General features: G+C 47.4%; 1 pseudogene; it reads right to left on the bottom strand.

Moving 5' to 3' along the window:
• Positions 1-382: 382 nt before the first annotated feature.
• Positions 383-18,651, bottom strand: LOC149338624 (uncharacterized; annotated as a pseudogene).
• Positions 18,652-20,622: the final 1,971 nt, after the last annotated feature.

Below are 20,622 nucleotides of genomic sequence, written 5' to 3'. Positions count from 1 at the left end.
GAGTCCAGACGGCTAGCTCTTGAAGAGGAAAAGCTTGCTTGGGAGAAAGCAAGAACTCTTGCTGAGCTCATCCTGAAGCAGCAAGAGCTCAATCGTTTGACTGAAGAGCGTGCCGAGGCATTGTGGCTCGATGCTATGGAAAAAGAGCGGAAACAAGAGAAAAAGGCCGAAGAGCGTTGCACATCTTCAACTCAGCAGCAAGCAATGTAGAGTATTACTGAGAAAGTGCTGAGCAAAATAAACAAAATACAATGAATGTATTTAAAAAAAAACTGACATAGAGGATTCATTTCCATGGAAGGAAAACCAAAATGAGCATTCTTTATGTACACAAGTTCGGTTGCATGTTCTGGTTTTTTGCACAGTGGCATAGAATCATCTTTTAGTAGGTGCGATGATGATTCAGATAGTTGTGCAAAGAACGGGGGCTCAGAGCAAAATAATTCAACACCTGGCTGCCGTATAAGCTTGTGCGGCACTTGCACAAATTGTTGCTGACTTGTACATCTCCGCAACTTGTTGCCGAAGGAGCTTTTGGTTTTTTTGAAGCCCAAAAATGCAAACTCTGCGACAACTTCGCCAAATCCCCACTAAACAGCTTGTCATACACGGCTCATACCACTGTTGAACGCTGGGTCGCCATAGATAACGTAGTTTTGGCCCCCTACCAGCCTCTCCAATTTGCTGTGCATTTTGCTATCCTGAAGGATTCCTGCACAAACCATTGCAACAGTAAAATTGAGGAATCACAGGAGTACATAAATGAAGTGCGTTGAACCAAAGAAAGCGTTAAATGCATTCAATATATTTGTATATTCCATAAACTGCACTCCAGGAGAGCTGTTGCACGTCACCCCGATTGATTCCTGCAATGTCTATTTGACCATGTCAAGAAAATTAAGCTGGGTTTAATTTCACATCACAAGCTAAGGCTCTCAACAATACACAGGGTTATGAAGTCGAGAGTGTGACGGAATCCCGTCTCGCCGGGGAAATACATTTCCCAAAACCGAGACGCCGACCAGCAAAATGAAAAATCCAGGGGGCACTTTGACTGTCTAAAGTGCGTAGAGGCGAAAGCGTTTTCCGAACCACTTTTGCTGCTTCTGTGGCACTGGTGGCGTCACATATGAGTACTAATTACTTAGTGATGACAAATCACTAATTAATGGTTTTATTACTGATTAATGCCTGAATACTAATTAACGGCTAACTAATGACGCTTAAGCTTCGCATTTAGGAGTGGAACGCGAGAGCGTGTTGTAGCGCTGCCAGGGAGTCCACGGAACGCCACCACCCGTTCGGCGCGATGCCCCGCTCTTTGAACGCAACGATTTTTGAGGAAAGGAAATGGCGCAGTAATTCTCTGTCATCTCGGTGGACACCTGAACCGCACCGTAGAGGAAGGGAGGAAGTGGGAGTGAAAGAAGACAAGAGGACGCGTAATGAAGTAAATGAAAATTGTATTTGAGGAAAGGAAATGACGCAGTAACTGTCTCGTATATCTCGGTGAACACCCGTCAAAATTCAGGGGGGCACTTTTTTTACCTAAAGTGTGGTCACTGATGTGTGGTTAAGATGTTAAGCTTTGCCCTAAGAGTGGAACCCGACAGCATCTTGCAACGCTGCCAGGGAGTCCATAGAACGCCATTTCCCATTCGGTTCTACGCCTCGCTCGTCGGTAAGTTGGTTTTTGAGGAAAGGAAATGTATCTGTCTTCATATCTCGGTGGACACCTAAACCTCTCCGAAATGAAAGGGAGGAGGATGGGAGTGAGCGAAGACACCGCATTCACTAGACGCGCCTTTGTTCATTGCAAACCATCGAGCTGGCATGGCTGAGTGGATGCATGCTCGTCTCGCACGCCGAAGACCGGGGTTCGATTCCCGAGCTCGACCAATTTCCTACTCGGTTTTATTTATTTATATGGCCTGACTAGAGAACTTAATTAGACTATTTGGGTAATTAAGCAATTAACTAAGCTCAGTCCCACTTACTTGGAGCATCACTATACGATCCCTTGAATTGGTTGCATGGTTACTAGGCAAAGTACAATTGGCCCTGTTTGAAATTCGCGCACTGTGACGTCACGGCCGTTTCGACCAATTGAAAAGCGTGACATTTTCTGTCGACAACTGCTGCTTACAACGATGAGGCATTAAAGGCTTTCGCCTTCAAATTAAAATTGATGTTTAGGCGCCTAGAACGGGGGCCAGTCTCTGTACTCTGGCCAAACAAAACCAATAAATGAAATGAAATGAAATGAAATGAAATTCAATCACACCAAGAAGGTTCGTCTTTAAAAGCTAGAGTAATCGCCGTAAGGATCGCGCGTATATCGGGCTATAAGATTGCTCTCATTACGATTAAGCGTGTGTGGCGTTGTATTCATCACCAGGGACTCGAGATGAAGCCGTGATGCTGTCAGTTATGCACCGTCAGTTATGCTGTCAGTTATGCACCGCGTCCTTGTGCATAATAAACAGCAGTCGTCGATGTAATAGAGGAAGATCTAGGGGAGAGGGTTAAAGGAGGTTATCGCCCGTCGCTCCAATGATTCCATGGTGAGATTAGCGACCGTCACCGAAAAAGATGCCCCCATGGGGGTCCCGTAGACTTGCTTGTAGAAGTTTCCCGTCAAAACAAAGTAGGTATTGCTCAGGCATAAAGCAAGCAAGGAGCCGGCGCAGGTCCCGTGCTTCTTTTCAATCAATCAATCAATCAATCAATCAATCAATCAATCAATCAATCAATCAATCAATCAATCAATCAATGAATCAATGAATGAATGAATCAATCAATACTTTATTCAACATCATCAGTATGTTGGGTGCACCGGCAAAAAGCCAGTGATGACGCTTGACGAGGCCGACGCGCCCTACAGAGGTAGTTTGGTAGTGGCACACATAAAGAAAAAAAACCAAGTTGATACAAAGAAGATCATGGATTAACATTCGAACATTGAGGGCATGAGGTAGTACAGTTATCAATCAGTTGTTCGTCAACCGCGATTCATCATTTAATAAATGTGGGAGAGTGAAGCGCAACATTTTACAGCCATAATTTGTGCTCGTCCTGGGTAACAACTATTTCAAACTTGTTCTAGTTGAATACATGGAATGTTTACACTGTAATTTTGACAACTGTAACATAAAACAGCTGTTTTTAATGACGCTTGCCTTGTATCGTTTGTGAAGTAACGTTTTGTATAACTGAGGAAGTGGGATGACGCCTTGTTCTTCAAAAATTGGTGCAGAATGTTCGAGTCGAGGAGCGTTCACAATATTTCTAACAGCTTTCTTTTGTAAACGATACAAGGGGTTGATATTAGTGAAAGATGTGGTACCCCAGACCAGTAAACAGTAATCAACAACAGAAGAAAAAAGTGCGTTATACCGCATTCGCTTTATATGCTTTGGCATAAAATATCTCAGTCGACATAAAACGCCAACGGCCTTGGACAGTTTGTTAACCACAAGGTCGGCGTGATCGTTCCAAGTCAAATTTTCATTTAAAAGGACACCAAGACTTTTGACAGTTGGAACTAACTGAATGGATGATGATCCCATCCAAAGAAAAAGTGGTGGCAGTAAAGTCAGTTTATTGCGAGGTCTAAAAAGCACTGCTTTTGTTTCTTCAGTGTTTATTTTTAAGGAGTTAATTTTGGACCATTCATGTAGAGAGTGTAAGCAATCTGCTGCGTATTGCTCAAGATCTACCAAGTTTGCGGCTCTGAAAAATAAGGAAGTGTCATCTGCGTAAATGATATAACTTGGATGATTGCTTTTGGCGATCTTTCCGATAAAGAGGCATCGCTATCGGGCGCAGCGGTGCACACGTCGACAGCCAAGTCAATCGGCACACTCGTGAACAGAGACTTCACGTCTAAAGTCACCATCACGTTACTGCCTTCAGTCAGAGTGTTGCGGGTCTTCTCAACAAAGTCGTATGAGTTGCGATTGTGACAAGTCCCATGGCCAAAGTACACGGTGCAAGAATTTGGAGAGACTGTGCAGAGGGGAGCGGGTAAAATCCACGATAGGTCTCATTGGAACTCGTGACTTGTGTATTTTTGGCAAGTCATAAAATGCTGGCGCGGAACCCTTCTTGCAAAGTAGCTTGTAGTAGAGCGGTTTTTGGCTCGGCGGGACAAACTGAAATACATCGGCGAGAAGCTTCTGTAGTTCTCTATCCAACTTGAGTGTAGGGTCCTTCTTGAGGCGGACGTACGTGTCACCGTCTTCCAGGAGGGACAGCATCTTGCGGTCATAGTCAGACTTGTCCAAAAGAACTGTCGCGTTGCCTGTGTCTGCTGGGAAAATTACAATATCTTTGTTGTCACGGAGGCTCTTCATAGCAGAATGTTCTTCACGATACAAAGCAAAGCGAGAAGGTCTACGATGAATGGCGTTGAGAACTCCCACGACCCGTGTGCGGGCCTCTTCGCGGCGAGTGTTTTCAACTTTGCTAATCGCATTCTCTACAGTGCATACCAACTTCTTCCTATTCGGTGCAGCTCCTAGGTTGAAATTCAACCCTAACTTCAAAACAGCCTCTTCATCTCGGTTGGGCCTATAAGATGAAGTGTTGTGCACTGCGGGTTTTAAAACCCCCGCGAACAAGTGAATGTCTCGCCCGTGTATTACGAGAGTATGACGTGAAAGTAGCCCATGTCCTCGCCAAGAAAATGGTACAACAACTGACGAACGTCAAAGACCAGTTACCGAAAAAGAAATTCCGAGTAGTTGCCTACGCCACCCCTTGCGGAGGTTGCAATAGTGTCTACATCGGCGAAACTGGAAGTTATAAGAAGCGCTTACAACAACATGCTCGTGTTGTGCAGAATGAATATACCCTCAATAACGCCTTGGCAGAGCACGCGGTGACGCGAAATCACAAAATCGATTGGGAAAAGGCACGAATCATCGAGAAAGAAAAACTGACATCATCACGGCTTCATCTCGAGTCCCTGGTGATGCAGACAACGCCACACACGCTTAATCGTAATTAGAGCAATCTTAGCCCGATATACGCGCGATCCTTACGGCGATTACTCTAGCTTTTAAAGACGAACCCTCTTGGTGTGATTCAATTTTGAACAAGGCCCTCGTCTAGGCGCCTAAACATCAGTTTCAATTTTCATTTTACTGGTCGACGTCTCTGTTTTTTGAAATGTATCGCCCCGGCCAGACGGGATTCCGTCACACTCTCGACTTCATCAACCTTCGCCAGGCCCATGGCCAAGGAATCATCCCCAAGATTCGTCAGTATGTTGGCCCTAACTGCCGTATTGCCCCATTCAAGGCTCACCTGAATTTTACTATAACATGCAAAGCCCGCTCGGTGGTTCCCCGCTCCTTGCGTCTCAAGAGACCGGTGTCGACGCCTTTTGGGCTCAGTGTGGTTGGCAGAGCGGAACGTCTGCTCCTGCAAGCAAGGAAAAAGTCCGCGCACTCGAGAACGAAGCGTTTTTTGCTCGTCGTCTTCTAGAACACCAATGTCCTAATGACTTCACCATCATACAGTTCCACGCAAATCAGAAGATAGAACGTCAATGCGAGAGAGGTTAGCGTGCAGGGCAGACGGTGGTTTTAAAACCCGCAGTGCATAGCCTTTCATCGTATAAGCCCAACCGAGCTGAAAAGGCTGTTCTGAATTTGGGGTTGAATTTCAACCTAGGAGCTGCACCGAATAGGAAGAAGTTGATATGCGCCGTGGAGAATGCGGTCAGCCATGTTGAAAACCCTCGCCGCGAAGAGGCCCGCACACGGATGGTGGGCGTTCTCAACGCCATTCATCGCGGACCTTCCCGTTCTGCTTTCTCTCGTGAATGACATTGCGCTATGAAGAGCCTCCGTGACAGGAAAGATATTGTAATGTTGCCAGCGGACAGAGGCAACGCGACAGTTATTTTGGACAAGTCTGACTATGACCGCAAGATGCTGTGTCTCCAGGAAGACGGTGACGCGTACCATCGCACTCAATATGACTTGCAACCTCAAGCAGCGTGGCCGGAGCGCTCCCCGGAAGCATGATGGGGCTGACAAGCGACGAGCTTGAAAACGAAAGGGAAAGGATTTTGCTATTCCAGCCTTCATTCTTCTCCCCTGCGTCGTCTGCTCTTGGCAGTACCATGGAGTTATCGCATCGCCGGCGCTTGCGTGACGAATGCAAGGCGCATGATCCAGTTGATTTTGTTTCCTTCCCTTTCTTATCACTTTATTTTCCCGATAAAACAGCGGGCCAAATCTCACTGCAGTCGCAGTTAGGGTAGCGGTATCGGCTGTTTGTGCCGGTGTCGGGAGAGCTGAGCGCATTGCTGCTGCGAATGTGGCTAGAGTTCCGGAAAGCGAACGTTTACGGATTGTGGAACTTTCCATGAGGTCCTCCACTCAGAGCAGAATTGTAGAGATGATGGGGCGGTCAACGCACAAAGTAAACCGCATCGTGGAAGCGTATCGGAACGAAGGCCGCATTTCAGATGCTCCCCATAAACGGCGCCCACGGGCAACTACAGCGACAGAAGATGGTTTGCTCTCGGCAGCTTACGCTAACCCGTTCGGCATCGCGCAAGAGTTCTCCGATGCTGTAGTGGTTTCTGCATCCATCTCAACTGTGAAGAAACGGTTGGCTGCAGGTGGTCGAAAGAGCCGAGTGGCCGTGCAGAAGCCACGACTGACGCAGCAAAACAAAGCGACCCGCCTCCAGTTCGCCAATGAGCAGAGTGGCTGGAGTGTTGACGAGTGGAAAGTGGTCGTCTTTTCACATGAGTCGACATTCACCACCGTCTGGGACCAGACACGGCGGGTTTGGGGGCCTGACAACGCTCGCTATGATCAAGAATATATTCTGAATGTCGCTGCAAGCGGCAGGACAGCGGTCAATGTATGGGGAGCCATGTCGTGGGAAGGACTAGGTCTACTGGTCCTAACTGAAGGCTTCCTGACCTGAGAAAAGTACTGCGAGATCTTGGACTACGAAATGATTCCGTATGTCTTGGATAGCTCGTTTCCCGACGGAAACTTTTAGTTTCAACAAGATCTATCCCCCATCCACACAGCAAGGCGGGTCAAGACATTGCTAGAAGAACGTGGTGTACCCCAGGTTCAATCGATCTCTAAAGGTGCGGACACGAATATTATTGAACATGTCTGGGGCCGAATGAAGAGCACGCTATGCAACACAAAGCGTCCACAGTGCATCCCACGACGACTTGTGGGTCGCCGTCCAAAGAGCGTGGAACGCTATCCGCAAGGACGCGAGCTGCCTTGAAGCCCTCTATGCCTACCTTCCATCGAGGATGCGTGAAGTGAACAGCGTCCATGGAGGGATGTCCCGCTATTGTGTTCAGTTTCGGTTTTATTTCTTTTCTTCAATCAACGGCCATCATTCCGCCTCATTTGTTCACGTTTCTTTGCGGTAAATAAAAATGTCGCTGACTGAATTGCAGGCCTTCCCGCGACGGCACGCTCCAGTAGCTCACTTCTTTTGTTTATAGCTACATCACCGTCTTTGACATAAAACCGTCGGCAACCGCATTAAACCACGCCTGTGCAAGGCTAAACGCGCCGGTGCCTGTGAGAAATGACAGGCACAGATTCCGTTAAGCAGACGGCGCGGGGGATGCACCTGGCTGCTGGAACAGCCGAATCCCTTGCACTTAGTTTTCAGGCGCGATGCTTGTCGGCTCCATCGTGCTTCCGAAAAACGCTGCGGCCACACGCTCGGGGGTTGCAAGTGGTATTGAGCGCGATAGTACGTCCGCCTCAAGGACCATACGCTGAAGTTGGAGAGGGAACTACAGAAGCTTCTCGCCGATGTATTTCAGATCGTCCAGCCGAGCCAAAAACCGCTCTACTACAAGCTACTATGCCATAATGGTTCCACGCCAGCATTTTATGGCTTGCCAAAAATACGCAAACCAGGAGTTCTAGTGCGACCTATCGTGGATTTTACCCGCTCCCCTCTGCAGAGCCTCTCCCAAATCTTGCTCCGTGTTCTTTCCCGGCTTGCTGGCCATGGGACTTGTCACGTTCGCAGCTCATACGACTTTGTTGAGAAGACCCGCAACACTCTGATTGAAGACAGTGACGTGATGGTGTCTTTCGACGTGAAGTCTCTGTTCACGAGTGTGCCGATTGACTTGGCTGTCGACGTGTCCACCGCTGCGCTCGATAGCGATGCCTCTTTACCGGAAAGATCGAACATGGAAGCACGGGTCCTGCGTCGGCTCGTTGCTTTCTGCCTGTGCAATACCTACTTTGTTTTTAGGGGACACTTCTACAAGCAAGTCCACGCGACCCCCGTGGGTACTTCTGTTTCGGTGACGGAAGCTAATCTCACCATGGAGTCATTGGAGCGACGGGCTTTAACCTCCTTTAACCCTCCCCCTAAGATCTTCCTCTGTTACACAGACGACTGCTTTTGCATTATGCACAAGGACGCGGTGAGAATGTTTGTGACACACCTGAACAGCCCATTCAGTTCACGTTGGAAGAAGAGGTGGACGGCAGTCTACCTTTCCTGGATGTCCTCGTCTCAAGGAAAGACCGAATGGTGTCGCTAAGCCTTTATAGAAAGGCTGCACACAGAGGCCGCTACCTACTTTTCAGTTCCGTCTATGCTGCCGCAAAAAAGAGCCGTTGTCAGCAGTTCAATGCAGCGGGCGAAGAAAATATGCACAAGCACCATTGACGCCGCTGAGGACGCATCAAGCGTACGGAAAGATCTCGCTAGCTGTGGTTACCGAAGTCATTTCATGAGGTCAACTGAACGACAGCTGTCATGACCTCGACAACCTGACGCCCCTCTTCCCCCCAAGAAACTTGCGGCTATCCCATATGTGGCGAAAACAAGTGAATGTGTCGCCCGTGTATTACGCGAGTATGACGTGCAAGTAGCCCACGCCACCGCCAATTGCGACAGCAACTGATGAACGTCAAAGACCAGTTGCAAAAAGAGAAATTGCCAGGAGTTGTCTACGCCATCCCTTGCGCAGATTGCAACGTGTCTACATCGACGAAACTGGAAGTTATAAGAAGTGCTTAAACAACATGCTCGTGGTGTGCAGAATGAGAATACCCTCAATAACGCCTTGGCAGAGCACGCTGTGGCGTAAAATCACAAAGTCGATTGGGAAAAGGCACGAATCATCGAGAAAGAAAAACTGACAGCATCACGGCTTCATTTCGAGTCCCTGGTAATACAGACAACGCCAAACACGCTTAAAGGGGTGGAGACACCAAATTTTGAAGCTATAGAAAGCCTGCTATGGGATTCCTATGTATGCAAGGGCAATCACAGCCAGGTGTTGGAGGCAACAAACGTTTAAAAAATATTTTAATTCGGTTCCAAAGTTCACCTAAATGCTCACTCTCACGATCTAGACCCATCGCTAGCGCCATCAACCATGACGTCACAAGGGGTGTAGAAAAATTAAAGTTTTAGTGACGTCATACCAAAATAGAGTGACGTACGATGAGCGGGGCACAGCCGCGTGAGTGCAGTCGACGCACCAGCGAGCCGCGTTTGCTGCTTACCGCCACTCGCTCGGTTTGCGGCGCGCCGTTGCGAACAGCGTCGCAACGTCCGAGTGCAGCTCGTTGCCTGCGTCCGGCCTGCTAGATGTCAGCGGCGGGCCGCTCGCGGCAACAACAACGACGGGAAGCGGCAGCGTCATGATGACATAGGGCGCACTCCTTGGAGCCGGGCAGTCTGCGCCAGTCTTCGTGCCGAACGCCGGCATCTGAAGAACGCGATAGTATTGTTTGTTCAGGTTCATAGCAAACACTGGGATATATGAATATCAAAAATGCATCGTTTCTGACGATCGTTGGCAAATACCGAGTTCCTGGTAGAAGTGATGACTGCGATGCAAGCAAAATTTCATCCCATAGCCGGTTTTGTGCTGCTGCTGCCTGGTGCGGTTCGCCTGCCGTCTGCAAGCTCTGTTGCGGAAGACGTCGTGGAAATCGAACATATCTTTTATTATGGGACGAGTTCACAGTAAAGGGGTGCCGAGCGGAGCACGTTTCTGAGCGCTGGCCAGTCCCGAAGCGCCCTCAGCTGCGGAGTCGATGCTAAAGCAGCTAGGCCTAGCGACGACTAGGGCGGTCTGGGACCAGCGCGCAGGTCGTCGGCCGGCGTTGCCGCAGGCAGTGTCGCTGCCGCAAGATCCACTTTTAGCACAGTCATGCTGTCGGATCTCGAATCTAGAAAGCATCCTTTCTGGTAGCATGGCTGTTTCGTATTTTCTTGTGCGGACGTGAAGTACGCCGAGTCTGCCGGCCGGTAGGTCAGCCTGGATACCGTCTGCCGACGTCATAAAAGCGAGCTAAAGAGTGTTCTTGACGTAAATAATAAACCATGGGACAAGAAATGTGAAAAAAGTGTCATTTTTGAGGATCGCTGACCAATACTGAGCTGCTGGTAGAGGTAACAACTGTGATATGAGCAAATTTCTTGCCATAACCGCGCCTAGCAGCTGCCGCTGGCGCGACGTTGGGGTCCGGCTCGCCTGGCGCCCGCTAGCTCCGCTGCCGAAGGCGTCGAGGAGATTGACCATACTATTATTTTATTGTGAGATAATTCTGTTAACACTACAGCTATTTGTGAAAAGTAGGCCTTTTATTATAGCGCGAGCGACTTCCGAAGCGCCGGCCGCTTGCTAAACAGGCTATAGGCCTAGCGACGACCACGGCAGCCAGGCAGCAGCAGAGCTCGTCGCCCGGAGCGCCCGCGAGCGCTGCCGTTGCCGAAAGCTCCCAACATAAGCAGACATGCTTTGTCGCAGCTCGAGTATAACTGGCAGTTCTGATAACAAGGCAAACTTGTCTTTTCTTGTGATATTTGTACACCATCCCAAGCAGCGCTCAGGTACTGCTGCACGGCAGCGAAGTGTGACACCGGTTGTGGGCGCAGCTTGGGTAGAGCGGCGCAGCGATGCTTACTGGCATTTTGCAAAGTGTTTCGCATCCTCACGCGAACCCGCGAAGGCGATATTACCGTGCGAACAAAAAAACTCGATGTCCTCACTCATTGGAATCACATCTGTCAGAATCCGAGCTGCTGGGACTAGACATGCAGTTGTTTGTTTTCATGCGCTGGTCAGCACGTGTGTGAGAAAGCAGACGATGCAGCAGTAGGTGCGTCACAACTTTTGTGGGCCCACGTGACCAAGCAAAGCAGTTGATCTTCCCCCTCTGTGACGTCACTGTACAACTCGGCGTTCCGAAACCGAAACCGAAAATCGTTCACCTAAAAAATGCTATAATAAATTATTCACTGTGAATATATGAATCTTTGAGTGTGTATCATGCTTCCTGGAGCCATAAGAAACGTTTGAAACTAAGAACACGCGAACCACACATTTGGTGTCTCCACCCCTTTAATCGTAACGAGGGCAATCTTAACCCCCGATTTACGCGCGATCCTTAGGGCCATTACCCTAGCTTTTAAAGACGGACCCTATTGGTGCGGTGGCGGTCCCAGAGAGTGGTGTCAGAGGGGGGGGGGGGGGACAGACTTCTGTATACCAAAAAAGAAAAAAAAATAGAAACAACGATTTTTTTATTTATTTTATTTACACAATCAATTTGTTCGCTTTGTTGTTGAACAATAAATGGCGAACGATATATATGTTATACCATTACTCATTTTTTGAATGTTAGCGTTTACGCGAGCAACATTCATTTCGATACCAGGGGAAACAAGTCGACGGCTGAAATATCCCGCCACGGCATGTCCGCGAAGGTCAAAGCACCTGCCCCGACCTTTCACCAATGGGATTAGCGGCCGTCATTACTCAGTTCTGGGAAGTGGGTTTGTTCCGCCCTCAGTCCCTTCTTCAAGGCGGCTGGTCGGCGCTCCTTCTCAAGCCAAAAAGCGATGATCCCCTCGCTGCCGTCGCTGTGTTCCATGGGGGGGATAATGACATGAATAATGGGCTCCTTTCAGCCCCGATGAGGTTCTGGCCACCGCAACCGCAGGTGAATGGCACCGCTGTCGCCGTGGTCGCCGCGCCGGAGGCATGGCAAGACAACGGTGGGGCAAAGGCAGGAACACGATAGCTCGACAATCACTACAAATGTGCTTGGTATAACTACGAACGTGTAGAACTTGGAATTGTGTGAAATAAGACAGCCTGAAATAAGGCAGACTGGTCGGTGTCTCTGTTTATTGCAACACACAAGGTTGTAATTGCCTGCTCGAGGTAGTAAAGGGCTAAAAGTTTTCGAATTTATTATGTCTCCTTCGAGGAACCTAAGGACGCATGCAGGATATCTAATTGCGTATTGTCGTAAAACCAAGCAAGGGTAAAAAGGAATGTGTGCTAATGAAAACTGCTATGCTTATTGCAATGACGTGAACCAAGAAGATCTCAAAGCTGCATATGTATTTCATAGGACAATGCTGGTACATATTTAGTTCAAATCGAATGACAAGTGCATGCAAACATCTTCTAAGAAAACACAACAAAATGCGTCGTGCTACTGGGCAAACGAAGAAGAGGAGGATGAGGTGTGAATGGGCGGCCATCTTGTCGGATCACAGATCCTTTTAACAGTTCACCATGGAAGGACAGTGGCGTTTGTGGCTTGTGGAGAGCGAACTGAGTGTGCTAGGTCTCTCTGCTGGCCATATTCGTTACGTCAGAAGTATGCATAGTTTCCCCAACTCTAGTTATGCAGCACATGTGTCCGAACTAAGGCAAATGGCTGATACATCACCTTCTCGCTTTAGTAAGCCTTTTTCAGTCTCTAGCAAGTAGCATCTCTGCAACTTCATGACATATCTGCCCTATTTGCTAATCTCTGTGTCACCGGTAGACACTGTTCCTCAATATGATGTCAGACAGTATGCCTTTCCTGCATGCACAATAACTGCATTTCACTAGCTTGCTGTTTTATTGTGAATTAAAACGTATCTGATGCAACAATAAGTACTGTGCAACTGGAAGATTGATCCACAATTGTAGGAAATAGACTCAATTATCAGCGGTGACAAATTTGAGGACAGAAGAGGTTATAAAGTGCTAATACATAAAAGGCACATGCATGGGTGTGTCAGAGATAACAGTGAAGAAAGTGCTACTCTAGCATTTCTACTTTGCAAAAAAAAGTAAGCAGCAGCAGGCGCAGTGCTTGTGTATCATTTTTTTGGGTCAAAAAGAAAGTTTCACACTACTGGACACATAATAGGTTTTTTAGGTTACGTATAATGTATTTTGGCTTTAAGTTACCTTCTCATGAACTCGGGGGGCTAAAATGTTAACGGATAAAATGTTTGTCAAGGTGTCAATGCATATGGAAAGCCACACTGATGACAAATTAAGATATACACTGGTGCCTTTCTTTCATATGTTATGCATGAAGCTACACATTCGAAGGTACTACGACTACACTGCGGTGATGCACGTCAGCCAGCACAAAAGCCCCCACATTAACCACTAATGTTGATCCTTTGATGTTGACAAAGGAACCAAATTGCATCATGCCGTCTTCTAGAGAATGCCCGTCACACTGGCACACAATACCGATGGGCACTTCAGCGATTCATATTTCACGCAGTGTACCCTCTTATGGCCAGAAAAATATGCTCGCTGATTCCTCTTTGGTCGGCATATAGGCCGGGCTCTTCCATCAATGAAGGCCCAGCAAGTCTGCAAGGGAGCACCTCTTATTTTCACGGCCTGGAAGAGGAAGACTGTGCAAGGAAGCAGTGCAACAGCGCTGTTTGGTGAAGGGAACACTCTTTAAATCTGCGGTGAAGTCATAATTATGTGCATTCCACTGACAACCTCTGTGACCATGACATCCGTTTATTAAATTACTAGATGGGAAGTCGATTCCGCCGCACAGTTATAGCAGGAGGTGTTAGTTACTCTCACAATGTGTGTGGAAATATCAAACACAAACAGAACAGAGAAAGCAGTATGACGCATCTATTTACCAACGCAGAAAAAGTACGAAAGCACCGATCAATAGGCGAGAGGTCGAGCTTCTGTTCACTTTGTGTAACCTTTCCATTCTTCAGTACACTACGTGCCTTCTTCCACAACTGTATCAATGACTGCTTTAAGCCTTAGCTAGCTATACTCCATTGACATGCCCATCTATGGGCACACGTGCGTAGCGTGCTCATACCACATGTATGCCTTAGTTTTGGTCCAATGCTCAGGGGAATCCCCGAAGGTGAAAAGAATCCCTCAATGTGATAGGCTTCCTATTTATCTCATTTAGCAGAGTGACTGCTCCGGTGAAGCTGTGGTCCAAGGTTCAAATCCTGTGGAATCCTGAAGAAGTTCCTTTGGAAGCCGTACTTCTTTTCTTTGTAGCCACATGGCTGCGCTTGTGTGGATGGTAATGGTTAGTCACTCCCTTCTTATGTATGCATCACCGTTGCTTGCTGCATGTTTTTTAAGAAGACTCAATAGTCGGCTAATAGGTGCATCATATTGAAACAGATGCAGGTACCGGACACAGGAGAGAGAAACAGTGCCTTGGCGCTGTCTACCTGTACTGTATAGCTCTCCTGAAGTTTATTTCAAAATGTGTGATTTCCTCACATCTAGTTTTCTCTCTGCCGCCGCGGTGACTCAGTGGCTATGGTGCTCAGCTGGCGACCCAAAAGACGCTGGTTGGATGCCGGCCGCGGCGGCTAGAATTTCTTTGGAGGAGAAATTCTAGAGGCCCGTGTACTGTGCGATGTCAGTGCACGTTAAAGAACCCCAGGTGGTCGAAATTTTCGGAGCCCTTCACTACGGCGTCTCTCATAGCCTTAGTCGCTTTGGGACGTTAAACCCCACAAAACCAAACCAGTTTTCTCTCTGCCAGCATTACCAACGAAACGATTCATGCATTTTCGTTTACATTGTCTATAGACGCTGAACAGAAGAAAGCTACTTAGATGACTTCTTTGCTTTCCACCAGAATGATTTGTAATGGGTTACATGGGTTAGATGGGTGTGCAACAGAACTTCATAAGCTTATGCAGGCAGTCATTTCAGTAGTATCTTGTCTGACCCAGAGAAGAGTGCCCATACATTATGTTATCGTTGCACAACTTTCAGCATGAAGTGCTAACTAAAAGTTGTTTAAAATGACTGACCTACTCTGTTTATCACCACAACTTCTGTCCCAACCGAAAGCAAAACCACTTTATTTATTTATTTTATTTATTTATAAATACTGCTGTATCTGAGGAGAGACATAGCAGGAGTGGGTAAATACATTAGTAAAACAAATAACACGAGTAGCATAGAAATAGATAATACAGAAGTATTTAAAACAGATCAACAGATCAAATTGTCAGGCAACTGAACAACAAACTCTTCAATTGGCAATAAACGAAGTGAGCCGTCCAATCCATTCCCAATTTCAACAGTTGGAGGGAAAAAAGAAAATTTAAAACAATCTATATGTGGTTTGAAGGGAACAATGTTTAATGGGTGGATTCGTCAGGTTGCACGTGCGCTTGAGGACACAAATGTGAAGGGTGCCTGAATGCCAGATGACGTGTGAACGATCTTGTGCAGCATAATGATGCGTTCATGTGTGCGCCTATGTTCTAAAGTTTGTCAAGATAAACTGTGCATATGGGAAGGTGAAAACTTGCGATCGTACCGGCCGAAGGTGAATCGTATTGCTTTTTTTTGAACTGATTCTAAACGGTCACTGTCGCGAGCGTAATGCGGGGACCGGACAATTGAGGCGCACTTAAGAGTGGGTCGAACTAGTGATTTGTAAGCAGTTAATTTACATTCCTTCGTGGCATTTTTTTAAGTTCTTTTGAGATAGCCAAGTTTGCGAAGTGCTTTCCCAGATATGTTATTTATGTGAGAATTACATTTTAAGTTATGCGAAAATATAACGCCCGGGCATCTGAACTCGCTGACATGGGTCAAGCAGTTACCGTTACTGTAAGTGAAATGCAGCGGATTCTTTTTGTTACCAAAGGTCATTGCAACTGTTTTAGTGAAATTAATTTTTATTTGCCATGCATTACTCCATTCACAGAACAATGAAACACTTTGTTTAGTTCCTGTTGATCATCGGCGTTAGCAACGTAGCGGTAAAGCACACAGTCATCGGCATATAAGCGTAACTTCACTGCGGTGTCATTAGTAACATTAGCTACATCTTTAATAAATTTATAAAAATTAGAGGCCCAAGCACCAATCCTTGGGGCACACCTGAAGTTACAGTGACTGATGATGACTGTGCATGGTTGAAAGTGACGAACTGGGATCTGAAGTATAGATAGTCGGTTATCCAGTCCAGTAACTTATTGCCGTTAAACATGGTGCGTAGTTTACGAAGAAGCTTATTATGGCAGACCATGTCAAATGCTTTGGAGTAATCTATAAATATTGCATTGATTTGGTCACAGTTATTTAAAGCGGAAGCGATGACATGAGTAAATTCAATGAGCTGAGTGACAGTGGGAAAACCAGATCGAAAACCGTGCTGACAGTGCGGCAATAGATTAGGACAAATTAAGAACTGAACAAGGTGCTTGTGAATAATGTGCTCAAGAAGCTTGCAGCAAGTGGAGATTAGGGAGATCGGTCGGTAATTACTAATTTATTGTTTATCGCAAGATTTAAACACCGGGATGACATTGGCAATTTTCCAAGCCTGGGGAACGGAGTATGTGTCCAGTGATTTGTTGAAAATCACTCTAAGGTAACGGGCGCTCCATTCCGAGTACCTCTTTAAAAACATGTTAGGTATGGCATCTGGTCCCGCACTTTTAGTTGTGTAAATTTTTACTAACAGATTGTGAACCCCAGCGTAACTTACTTCGAGGTTGGGTGACTGATGTTCCGAGCTATGAATGAAAGGAGGATTGGTACCATCATCAAGATGAAAGACAGAGTGAAAGTAGCTATTGAAGGCTTAAAAAATGGTTACGGGATCAGCGCAAGGCTGCTCGTTGATAGTGAAGGATACAGAGTCATGGGAAGAGGGTAATATTGTTTTTCAAAATTTCGATGGGTTCTCTTTCATGAATGTTGACAGTGTTGTGTTGAAGTAGAAGTGTTTAGCTTGTGTCATTTTTTGTCTTTAGCTCCGACTTGAGTAAACGTAGTAGTGAATCGCGGCTTTTGTTTCCTGACCGGCGGCGCTTGCGCAAGCGCTTGATGCGTCTTATGAGATGAATTATGTCTCTTGTGTACCACGGATGCTTCGGGTTATGTTTCACACATTTTGTGGGGACGAAATGAAGTACACAGCTATGTACTAAATCACAAAACTGCTCTAACAAAGCATCAGCACCACACGTTTCACTGCCTGTCAGGAAATCTCCGAAAGACGACGCTTGCTGTTCAGTAATAGCCCGGTCGTTAGCACGGGTAAGATCTTTAACAATATTAAAATTCGGTTTATGTGGCTCACAAACCACATTAAATTGCATGAAAATACACTTGTGATCTGACAGTCCGTCGACTACATCACACTGAAATCCGTACTGTAGCAACTGTTCATTAACAATAACAAGGTGAAGAACATTGTTTACTCGAGTTGGACATTCAACGACTTGTGTTAAATCAAATGATATAGCCATATTAATTAGGGATTCAAAAATAGCCTTGTCACGACCTGTTGAAATTAGCAACGTCCAAGCAATACAAGGAGCATTGAAATCACCTGTAATGATCAATTTATACTTGTGGAGCCTGTGTTCCGCTATGTATTCTTTAATGTGCGAGAAAATGTTTCCCGAACCAGGAAGTTTACAGTTTGAACTTAACTATTACTTGGCAAATGCAGTCTTGGTGCTGGAATGCTTTGTTTGAGTGCTTAGACCTTGAACGAAGCTTTATGGTATCTCTGGGTTGTGGTATCTCCGGAAATGACCGGTGATTAGTGCTTGTCACAGACGTAACAAGGATAATTTAATGTACTGTCTGTTAACCTGCGCGGCTAATTTCACGGTCGCCTTTAGACACTTTCCTCATTAAAATAAAAAATCAATGCAGCAAAAAAACTAACCCATAATAGAGTTCAGCGTGTAACACGCAGACTACTTAAAATGCTTTTTTCTATTGCATAAAAGTTCTCGAGAAACGCACCTTAACTTCATGCATAGGGCAGCACAAACAAAGAACAATAAACGATGGCGACTCACGTCTGCAAATTCCTGGAGGCTGGTAGTTGTCAGCCATAGGTGATTGTTGCAGTCAGTGAGCGAATGTCCAAAAGTCTTTGCAACATGATTTATTACCTATGATGCCACATTACAGATGGATGAAGGCCAAATATGCGCTGCAGGTCGCACCACCTGTTCGGATATGCCAGCCGTCGACGCGAAAGACACAGTGCGTCGCGGCCTGGCACGGTCACTCGCTGTGCACTCAGAATCCGTTCTGGCATGCACAATGCCCTCACTAACTCATCTATGTCATGCTTCTCAGATGTAAACTTCTGCTTGAACTGCCTGCTATCGACGTGGTCAGTATCTAGCAGCCCGTACCGTGAACGATACTTGAAGAGCTCCTGCTCCCTCCGGCGCCTCATGTCCTACTTGATGTCCTCCAATGAATAATCGCGTTTCAGAAGCCACCGGTCTAGTCAACATGAGGTCATCAATTTCCTCCCACGCCAACATCGACGCGACACGATGGTTACACAGGATGCTACAAGGCATACTGATTGTCAGTTCCGTCGGACTCGGATGACTGCTCAAACTAGGTCCCTGCGTAGCGGCGGATCCTCGAGCAGCGGAACTGGTGGAACGACCAGCTCGCCTACGGCCGCGCCGTGGCTCGGCGGATCGGCTCTAATCGACTCGACTAAAGGAAATAATTTTCCTTTATTTCTACTTGGTGGGACAGCATAACACGCCAACGCATTTTTTGAACTTTTACGGTAGATCCACACAGTCGCTGTAACCCGCTGTTAGCGTACGGCCAACTCAAACTATACGTCGCAGCGGACAGCGCAATGCACGCACCCCCGTAGCGCTTTGCGTACGTAGACACTTGCGGACGCACAGCTAAAACTGTTCATTAAAGGGTTTCGCCTTAAAAGAGTAGCTCTAAAATGAAATGCACAGCAAAGTACACTTAGTGTTGCAAGCTCGGCAGCGGCGGGAGGAGAATAAACCGCAACGGTCGGTCAAGGAACAAGAAACACTGACGAGCAGTACACGATAGAACAGTTTTGAGCACAACCACTCCGTACTACCGTCGCTGCCGATATGAGCAGGGTGGGCGTGTCGACCACGACACGATAAGCTGCAGGAATTAACAGCGTAGAGACACCAGCAGCTGTCGCCCGCATGAAGGATTATGCCGCTTATCGTTTTGCGCACCCCGAAGACAGGCCGCAGCGCACGATGTCCGGGTAGAATGCCGGCCGGTGAAGGTTCATCCGGGCTTGCGGCATAGGCAAAAAGGCGGGAACTGCCTACGGGCGGAGCTTTGTTGCAGACGTAAGTTTTATGCGACTATAGCGGCGCTATACTGCAGGAAATCCAGCGTTCAGGCTGCCTTCGCCTTCACGAACAGAGTACATACGTAAGTGAGGTTTCATGCCTCCGTTCTGTTTCAAGAGAATCGCAAAAAAGAAAAAAAAATGCTCATGAGAGCGCGTGCAGACTTCAGAGACGTCATAACAATGAAACTTGTCCTACTCGCTCCACCGCGCGGCGATCAAGCTCCCGATTCTTGAACGCGGGAGACCATTATCAGCAGCATTTGGACGAGCCGTCTACGCGCAGGCGTTGAAAAAATAAACAGCACACTGGTTTCGATGTTAGTGTCACATGCAGTCGCGAGTAAAAAAAGAGCACTACTGACGTGCCACGGCTGCGGCAGATAGCAACGATCAGCGCAGCGGTTACGAAGACGCCGATTGTCACAAAATTCGGCGCATTTTAGAAACAAAGAAAAACCGCCGCGCGCAGGGCGTCTCGCCGGCGCGAGCCCAATGGGAGAGAGGTAAAGCCCCCGCCGAGCACGTGCCTCTCTCTCCCCTCCACCACCGCTGACCGCCACGGCGTGCGCCGAAGGAATGAGTCATCCACGCCGATCTCTCTAGAACGTGCGAGTCGTTTTTTCTGTTAACGGGGGGAAGAGGGGGAAGCCTTGCGTGCGCTAAGACATGTCCCCCTCCTCTGCACTCGGACGTCGGCTACGCCGCCACGACGGCGCCACGCTAGAACACGCTGGAATCTTCGCGAGACTCCTGACTTCAACCAATGAGGACGCGCGGCCGGCGAGAGAAAGGAAGGGAAACTACACGGGAGATGCTGCGTGTATGTGCGCGCCTACTCTGGCGCGTAGAACAAACAGACGTGCAAGCGCGGTTATAAAAAGGGTGTTGACTGCTGTCAAGTCAGTCCGGACCGCCGTTTAAGCTTCATCGAAGCGCGCCCGTTCGACTCCCGGGAAAACACCACTCGGCCAGCATCGGACCAACGAGGCAACGTTCGCCAGTCTGCGGGACGGCATCGTCATGGAACTCTGGTCGTCGGACTGCCGCAGTGCCCGGTGAACAAATTGTGTTTTGCTTGTTTACCTCTCTCCCCTGTTTTAGTGCACTTTAGGTGTAATATTTCCTTTGAATTGTATTCTCTCTCGAGTTTAACTTTGCATGAGTTGAGTTGCATTGTGTT

Source organism: Amblyomma mixtum, chromosome 6, assembly GCF_055824585.1.
Source record: "Amblyomma mixtum isolate Tamu chromosome 6, ASM5582458v1, whole genome shotgun sequence".
In the NCBI taxonomy this organism is placed as follows: Eukaryota; Metazoa; Arthropoda; class Arachnida; order Ixodida; family Ixodidae; genus Amblyomma; species Amblyomma mixtum.
The sequence above is the reverse complement of the archived record's forward strand: the minus strand, read 5'-3'. Positions and strand labels throughout refer to the sequence as shown.